The sequence below is a fragment of the Tachypleus tridentatus genome, chromosome 3, assembly GCF_004210375.1.
Source record: "Tachypleus tridentatus isolate NWPU-2018 chromosome 3, ASM421037v1, whole genome shotgun sequence".
In the NCBI taxonomy this organism is placed as follows: domain Eukaryota; kingdom Metazoa; phylum Arthropoda; class Merostomata; order Xiphosura; family Limulidae; genus Tachypleus; species Tachypleus tridentatus.
This window is the reverse complement of record NC_134827.1, coordinates 74,703,556-74,712,277: the sequence shown is the minus strand read 5'-3', so window position 1 is coordinate 74,712,277 and position 8,722 is coordinate 74,703,556.

Here is an 8,722-nt window from a genome sequence, read left to right as displayed (position 1 = left end):
TGATGCACTGTTGTGTTCTTAATTGGTATTGTATGATCCACTGTTTTGTTGTTACCTGGTATTGTATGATCCACTGCTTTGTTGTTATTTGATATTATATTATTCACTATTTTGATGTTTTCTGTTACTGTATGAACCACTGTTTGTTGTTTTTTGATATTGTATGATCCACTGTTTTCTTGTTCCCTGGTACTGTATGATCCACTATTTTGTTTGGTCCTGATATTGTAGGATCCACTGTTTGGTTGTTTCTTGATATTGTAGGATCCACTGTTTTGATGTTATCTGATATTTTAAGATCCACTCTTTTGTTTTTTCCTGGGACTGTATAATCCACTGTTTTGTTTTTCCCTGGTACTGTATAATCCACTGTTTTGTTTTTCCCTGGTACTGTATGATCCATTGTTTTCATGTTACCTGATATTGTATGATCCACTGTTTTGTTGTTACTTGGTATTGTATGATCCACTGTTTTATTGTTATCTGGTATTGTATTATCCACTGTTTTTTTTTGTTATTTGATGTTATATGATCCACTATTTTGTTATTTTCTGTTACAGAATGATCCACTGTTTAATTGTTTCCTGATATTGGATGATCCACTGTTTTGTTGTTTGTTCCCTGCTACTGTATGATCCACTGTTTTGTTGTTCTCTGGTATTCTTTGATCCATTGTTTTGTTGTTTCCTAATATTGTCTGATCCACTGTTTTGTTGTTTCCTAATATTGTATGATCCATTATTTTGTTGTCACCTCTCATTGCATGATACATTGTTTTGATGTTATTTGATATTATATGATCCACTATTTTGTTGTTTTCTGTTACTGTATGATTCAATATTTTGTTGCTTCCTGATATTTTATGATCCACTGTTTTGTTGTTGCCTGATATTGTATGATCCACTGTTTTGTTGTTATTTGATATTGTATGATCCACTGTTTTGTTGTTTCCAGGTATTGTATGATCAACTGTTTTGTTGTTATTTGATATTATATGATCTACTATTTTGTTGTTTTCTGTTACTATATGATCCATTGTCTTGTTGTTTCCTGATACGGTATGATCCACTGTTTTGTTGTTTCCTGGAACTGTATGATCCACTATTTTGTTGCTTCCTGATATTGTATGATCCACTGTTTTGTTGTTTCCTGATATTGTATGATCCACTATTTTGTTGTTATTTTATATTATATGATCCACTGTTTTGTTGTTACCTGATATAGTATGATCCACTGTTTTTTGTTTCCTGTTTCCTAGTACTGTATGATCCACTGCTTTGTTGTTTTTTTGTACTGTATGATCCACTATTTTGTTGTTTCCTGATATTGTATGACCTACTATTTTGTTGTTTCCTGTTATTGTATGATTCACTGTTTTGATGTTATCTGATATTTTAAGATCCACTCTTTTGTTTTTTCCTGGGACTGTATAATCCACTGTTTTGTTTTTCCCTGGTACTGTATGATCCACTGTTTTGTTGTTTCTTGGTTCTGTATGATCCACTATTTTGTTGTTTCCTGGTACTGTATGATACACTGTATTGTTGTTTTTTTTGGAATTGTATGACCCACTGTTTTGTTGTTTCCTAGAATTATATTATCCACAATTTTTTGTTTCCCGATATTGTATGATCCACTGATTTGTTGTTTGCTTGTATTGAATGATCCACTGTTTTTTTGTTTTTTGATATTTTATGATCTACTGTTTTTTTGTTCACTGGTACTGTATGATGTACTGCTTTGTTGTTTTTTAGTACTGTATCATCCACTTCTTTGTTGTTATCTGATATTTTATGATCCACTGTTTTGTTGTTTTCTGGTATTGTATGACCAACTGTTTTGTTGTTATTTGATATTATATGATCCTCTATTTTGTTGTTTTCTGTTACTGTATGAATCACTGCTTTGTTGTTTTTTGATATTTTATGATCCACTGTTTTTTTGTTCACTGGTACTGTATGATCCATTGTTTTCATGTTACCTGGTATTGTATGATCCACTGTTTTGTTGTTACTTGGTATTGTATGATCCACTGTTTTATTGTTATCTGGTATTGTATTATCCACTGTTTTTTTTGTTATTTGATGTTATATGATCCACTATTTTGTTATTTTCTGTTACAGAATGATCCACTGTTTAATTGTTTCCTGATATTGGATGATCCACTGTTTTGTTGTTTGTTCCCTGCTACTGTATGATCCACTGTTTTGTTGTTCTCTGGTATTCTTTGATCCATTGTTTTGTTGTTTCCTAATATTGTCTGATCCACTGTTTTGTTGTTTCCTAATATTGTATGATCCATTATTTTGTTGTCACCTCTCATTGCATGATACATTGTTTTGATGTTATTTGATATTATATGATCCACTATTTTGTTGTTTTCTGTTACTGTATGATTCAATATTTTGTTGCTTCCTGATATTTTATGATCCACTGTTTTGTTGTTGCCTGATATTGTATGATCCACTGTTTTGTTGTTATTTGATATTGTATGATCCACTGTTTTGTTGTTTCCAGGTATTGTATGATCAACTGTTTTGTTGTTATTTGATATTATATGATCTACTATTTTGTTGTTTTCTGTTACTATATGATCCATTGTCTTGTTGTTTCCTGTTACTATATGATCCATTGTCTTGTTGTTTCCTGATACGGTATGATCCACTGTTTTGTTGTTTCCTGGAACTGTATGATCCACTATTTTGTTGCTTCCTGATATTGTATGATCCACTGTTTTGTTGTTTCCTGATATTGTATGATCCACTATTTTGTTGTTATCTTATATTATATGATCCACTGTTTTGTTGTTACCTGATATAGTATGATCCACTGTTTTTTTGTTTCCTAGTACTGTATGATCCACTGCTTTGTTGTTTTTTTGTACTGTATGATCCACTATTTTGTTGTTTCCTGATATTGTATGACCTACTATTTTGTTGTTTCCTGTTATTGTATGATTCACTGTTTTGATGTTATCTGATATTTTAAGATCCACTCTTTTGTTTTTTCCTGGGACTGTATAATCCACTGTTTTGTTTTTCCCTGGTACTGTATGATCCACTGTTTTGTTGTTTCTTGGTTCTGTATGATCCACTATTTTGTTGTTTCCTGGTACTGTATGATACACTGTATTGTTGTTTTTTTTGGAATTGTATGACCCACTGTTTTGTTGTTTCCTAGAATTATATTATCCACAATTTTTTGTTTCCCGATATTGTATGATCCACTGATTTGTTGTTTGCTTGTATTGAATGATCCACTGTTTTGTTGTTTTTTGATATTTTATGATCTACTGTTTTTTTGTTCACTGGTACTGTATGATGTACTGCTTTGTTGTTTTTTAGTACTGTATCATCCACTTTTTTGTTGTTATCTGATATTTTATGATCCACTGTTTTGTTGTTTCCTGGTATTGTATGACCAACTGTTTTGTTGTTATTTGATATTATATGATCCTCTATTTTGTTGTTTTCTGTTACTGTATGAACCACTGCTTTGTTGTTTTTTGATATTTTATGATCCACTGTTTTTTTGTTCACTGGTACTGTATGATCCATTGTTTTCATGTTACCTGGTATTGTATGATCCACTGTTTTGTTGTTACTTGGTATTGTATGATCCACTGTTTTATTGTTATCTGGTATTGTATTATCCACTGTTTTTTTTGTTATTTGATGTTATATGATCCACTATTTTGTTATTTTCTGTTACAGAATGATCCACTGTTTAATTGTTTCCTGATATTGGATGATCCACTGTTTTGTTGTTTGTTCCCTGCTACTGTATGATCCACTGTTTTGTTGTTCTCTGGTATTCTTTGATCCATTGTTTTGTTGTTTCCTAATATTGTCTGATCCACTGTTTTGTTGTTTCCTAATATTGTATGATCCATTATTTTGTTGTCACCTCTCATTGCATGATACATTGTTTTGATGTTATTTGATATTATATGATCCACTATTTTGTTGTTTTCTGTTACTGTATGATTCAATATTTTGTTGCTTTTTGATATTTTATGATCCACTGTTTTGTTGTTGCCTGATATTGTATGATCCACTGTTTTGTTGTTATTTGATATTGTATGATCCACTGTTTTGTTGTTTCCAGGTATTGTATGATCAACTGTTTTGTTGTTATTTGATATTATATGATCTACTATTTTGTTGTTTTCTGTTACTATATGATCCATTGTCTTGTTGTTTCCTGATACGGTATGATCCACTGTTTTGTTGTTTCCTGGAACTGTATGATCCACTATTTTGTTGCTTCCTGATATTGTATGATCCACTGTTTTGTTGTTTCCTGATATTGTATGATCCACTATTTTGTTGTTATCTTATATTATATGATCCACTGTTTTGTTGTTACCTGATATAGTATGATCCACTGTTTTTTTGTTTCCTAGTACTGTATGATCCACTGCTTTGTTGTTTTTTTGTACTGTATCATCCACTTTTTGTTGTTTTCTGGTACTTATGATCCACTGTTTTGTTTGATTCCTGGTACTGTATGATCCACTGTTTTTTTATTTTCTGGTACTGTATGATCCATTCTTTTGTTGTTACCTGGTATTGTATGATCCACTGTTTTGTTGTTACCTGGTATTGTATGATCCACTGTTTTGTTGTTATTTGATATTATATGATCCGCTATTTTGTTGTTTTCTGTTGCTGTATGATCCACTGTTTTGTTGTTTTTTGATATTGTACGATCCACTGTTTTGTTGTTTTTTATATTGTATGATCCACTGTTTTGTTGTTACCTGGTATTGTATGATCCACTGTTTTGTTCTTTCCTTTTACTGTATGATCCACTTCTTTATTGTTTTCTCGTACTGTATGATCCATTCCTATGTTGTTTCCTGGTACTGTATGATCCATTGTTTGTTGTTTCGTGATATTCTATGAACTACTGTTTTGTTGTTCCCTGGTAATGTGTGATCCACTGTTTTGTTGTTTTCTGGTAATGTATGATCCACTATTTTGTTGTTATCTGATATTGTATGATCCATTGTTTTGTTGTTTCCTAATATTGTATCATCCACTATTTTGTTGTTCCCTGGTTCTGTATGATTCACTCAGTGATGTCGAGATACCCACTTGTTGAGAAATTTATATGCAGTTATTATATGTGGTTATTATAAAAAAATAACGAAAACATATACTGCTGTATACCATATATTCCTGACATCAGCAAACAAATAACCAACATTTGGCAAAAACTAGTAGCCAAATATCACATTCCAGTTAATACCAAATTTATTCAAAAACCAGGCACAAAACTGAAGTCTATGCTATGTAAAAACTACACTGACAAACATCACACCAACATTATTTATAAAATACAATGTGATAACTGCCATGACTTCCATATTGGAGAAACAAGTAGAAAAATGGAAACCAGATTCAAAGAACATAAAAAGTCACCTTCACATGTTTTCGAACACTGCAAGTCAAATAAACACAACATAACCATCGAAAACACCCAAATACTAAATAAAGAAACAAACATAAACAACGGCAAAATTAAAGAAGCCTTACTTATACAACAACTCAAGCCCAAAATAAACCAATACAAAGGAACGCCTTTATACCTATATTAATATAATAAAATAAATAAAATTATATATTCAAACATCTAATATCGCCCTCTACATTCCGACACTCAGTTACACAACCCCTTTCTAACATGTGGTGAGTTACCTCTTTCTTTGTGAACCTGACGATGACCGAAGAAGGTTGAAACGTTGTTCGCTCTTCTATGTAAAATATTTTCTCAACCCAAACGAGCCGTTTTTGCATATAAATGTATGATCCACTGTTTTGTTGTTCACTGGTACTGTATGATCCACTGTTTTGTTGCTTTTTGATATTGTATGATCCACTGTTTTGTTGTTTCCTAGTACTGTATGACCCACAGTCTTGTTTTTGTTTTGGTACTGTATGATTCACTGTTTTGTTGTTATCTGGTACTTTATGATCCACTGTTTTGTTGTTTCCTGATATTGGATGATCCACTGTTTTATTGTTTCCTGGTACTGTATGATCCATTCCTATGTTGTTTCCTGGTACTGTATGATCCACTCTTTTGTTGTTACCTGATATTGTATGATCCACTGTTTTGTTGTTTCCTGATATTGTATGATCCACTGTTTTGTTGTTTCCTTGTACTGTATGATTTACTGCTTTTTTGTTTCCTGGTACTGTATGATCCATTCCTATGTTGTTTCCTGGTACTGTATGATCCACTCTTTTGTTGTTACCTGATATTGTATGATCCACTCTTTTGTTGTTTCTTGATATTGTATGATCCACTGTTTTGTTGTTTCCTTGTACTTTATGATCCACTGCTTTATTGTTTCCTGGTACTGTATGATCCACTCCTATGTTGTTTCCTGGTACTGTATGATCCACTGTTTGTTGTTTCCTAATATTCTATGAACTTTTTTTTGTTGTTTTCTGATATTCTATGAACTTTTTTTGTTGTTTTCTGGTACTGTATAATCCACTGTTTTGTTGTTTCCTGGTACTGTATGATCACTGTTTCTTTGTTTCCTGATATTGGATGATCCACTGTTTTGTTGCTTCCTGGTACTGTATGATCCACTACTTTTATGTTTCCTGATATTGTATGATCCACTGTTTTGTTGTTTTTTGGTACTGTATGATCCACTGTTTTTTGTTACCTGGTATTGTGTAATCCACTGTTTGTTGTTTCGTGATATTCTATGAAGTATTGTTTTGGTGTTCCCTGGTAATGTGTGATCCACTGTTTTGTTGTTTTCTGGTAATGTATGATCCACTATTTTGTTGTTTCCTGATATTTTATGATCCACTATTTTGTTGTTATCTGATATTTTATGATCTACCGTTTTGTTGTTTCCTTGTACTGTATGATCCAATGCTTTATTGTTTCCTGGTGCTGTATGATCCAATGCTTTATTGTTTCCTGGTACTGTATGATCCATTCCTATGTTGTTTCCTGGTACTGTATGATCCACTGTTTGTTGTTTCCTGATATTCTATGAACTCTGTTTTGTTGTTTTCTGGTACTGTATGATCCACTGTTTTGTACTTATCTGGTGCTGTATGATCCACTGTTTTGTTGTTTCCTGGTACCGTATGATCCACTGTCTTGTTGTTTTTTGGTACTATATGATCCACTGTTTTGTTGTTTCCTGGTATTGTTAATCATTGTTTTGTTGTTTCCTGGTACTGTATGATCCACTGTCTTGTTGTTTTTTGGTACTGTATGATCCACTGTTTTGTTGTTTCCTGGTACTGTGTTATCCACTGGTAACGGTTAAATGGACTTATTTTGCAAGTTACTATTAGTTTGTTTTAAATATCTCTTCAGACATATGTGCATTGGTAAAAGAGAGGTAAAATACTAAGATTACTGCAGTGAGAATGAAAAAAACTCAAGTCATGACGTGTGGTAAACAAGCACATGACTCAGCGCGTTTCCTTAGTTCTAGTTTTAATTTTAAAATTCCGCGTGTAAAACAAGGAGCTAACCAGCTTATCTACAGTTGATTCAGTGCATCAAATTTCACGAAGTACTCTCACCAATGTATCAAGTTCCCCTTCTTGTTAAATCTTGAAAGGTTGAAAAGTTTCAATAAAGGTTTAGCGTTACTAAACGTAATTTACACTTTAATTTGCCGACCACTTCAATACTACTGATCCGGTGCCTTTGATATTTACCGAAGTGAACTACAAAGGCTTCACACCACTGAATGAATTTTGAATGAGATTCAATGCTACTGAAAGTTTATTTGACTGTTATTTTCTATTTCCACAGCTGTAAAATCCGAACGTTCGTGCGTGTGTGAGTTTAGTGCACTCAGGGGCGTGTTACTGCCACAGTTACCAATTCAGGAAATTAACCAAACTTCCAAGGGGTCCATAGTAACTTACTGGTGCGACAATCATCGCTGTCTTAATATAGCAGAGATTATTAGAGGAAGATTAACATGTAATGAAGTAGTAGGAACCGGTTCGAGGTTAAATCTCTCGCTGTCGTCCCCTTCCTTCCCTCCTCAGACTAGAATCCATACTATCTGCATTATTCATATAAATGACTTATTTGAAATGTTGGCAAGAAGCGATAAGAGATGTGAAAACGTTTTTTTCTAACTTTAAAACGTAAAAAAGTACTTTATTTTACTGGTTCTGTTGTTATTTGTAAAAATGGAAGTATATGGATGAATTACATAACGAGTTAATGGTTAGCGTCCGTGTTGATATTTTGTCTTTATTAAAGATATCAGCAATATATGTTTCACATTTACAGACATATGCTTTCTCTGTTTGTTAGATTTCTCTTAAAGCTACTAACCGGTACTATTTTAGTAGTAATGGACTGTAAGGGAAGGCAGTTGGCCAACATCACACACTGACAACTTTTTGGCTACTCTTTCACTAATAAAAAAGTGGAATTGACCTTAACGTTATAACGACTTCAAGGCTGAGAAATAAAAACACGTGTTCAGTGTTCAATGGTTTTGGAACCTAACGAGAATTGTTTTACTTAAAGGCACACGGTCTGTTGCACGTGCAAGAACATACATTTATACAATCATCATAGTTGAACACGTGCACCACGAGTTTCACAGAATTGATTCAGTATTGCCCAACGTTTTGTCAAGTGAATTGTATCATTGCAATTGTAATCTTTGTGAAGCCTTCTCAATATGTTGACACAATATATCCTTACTCAC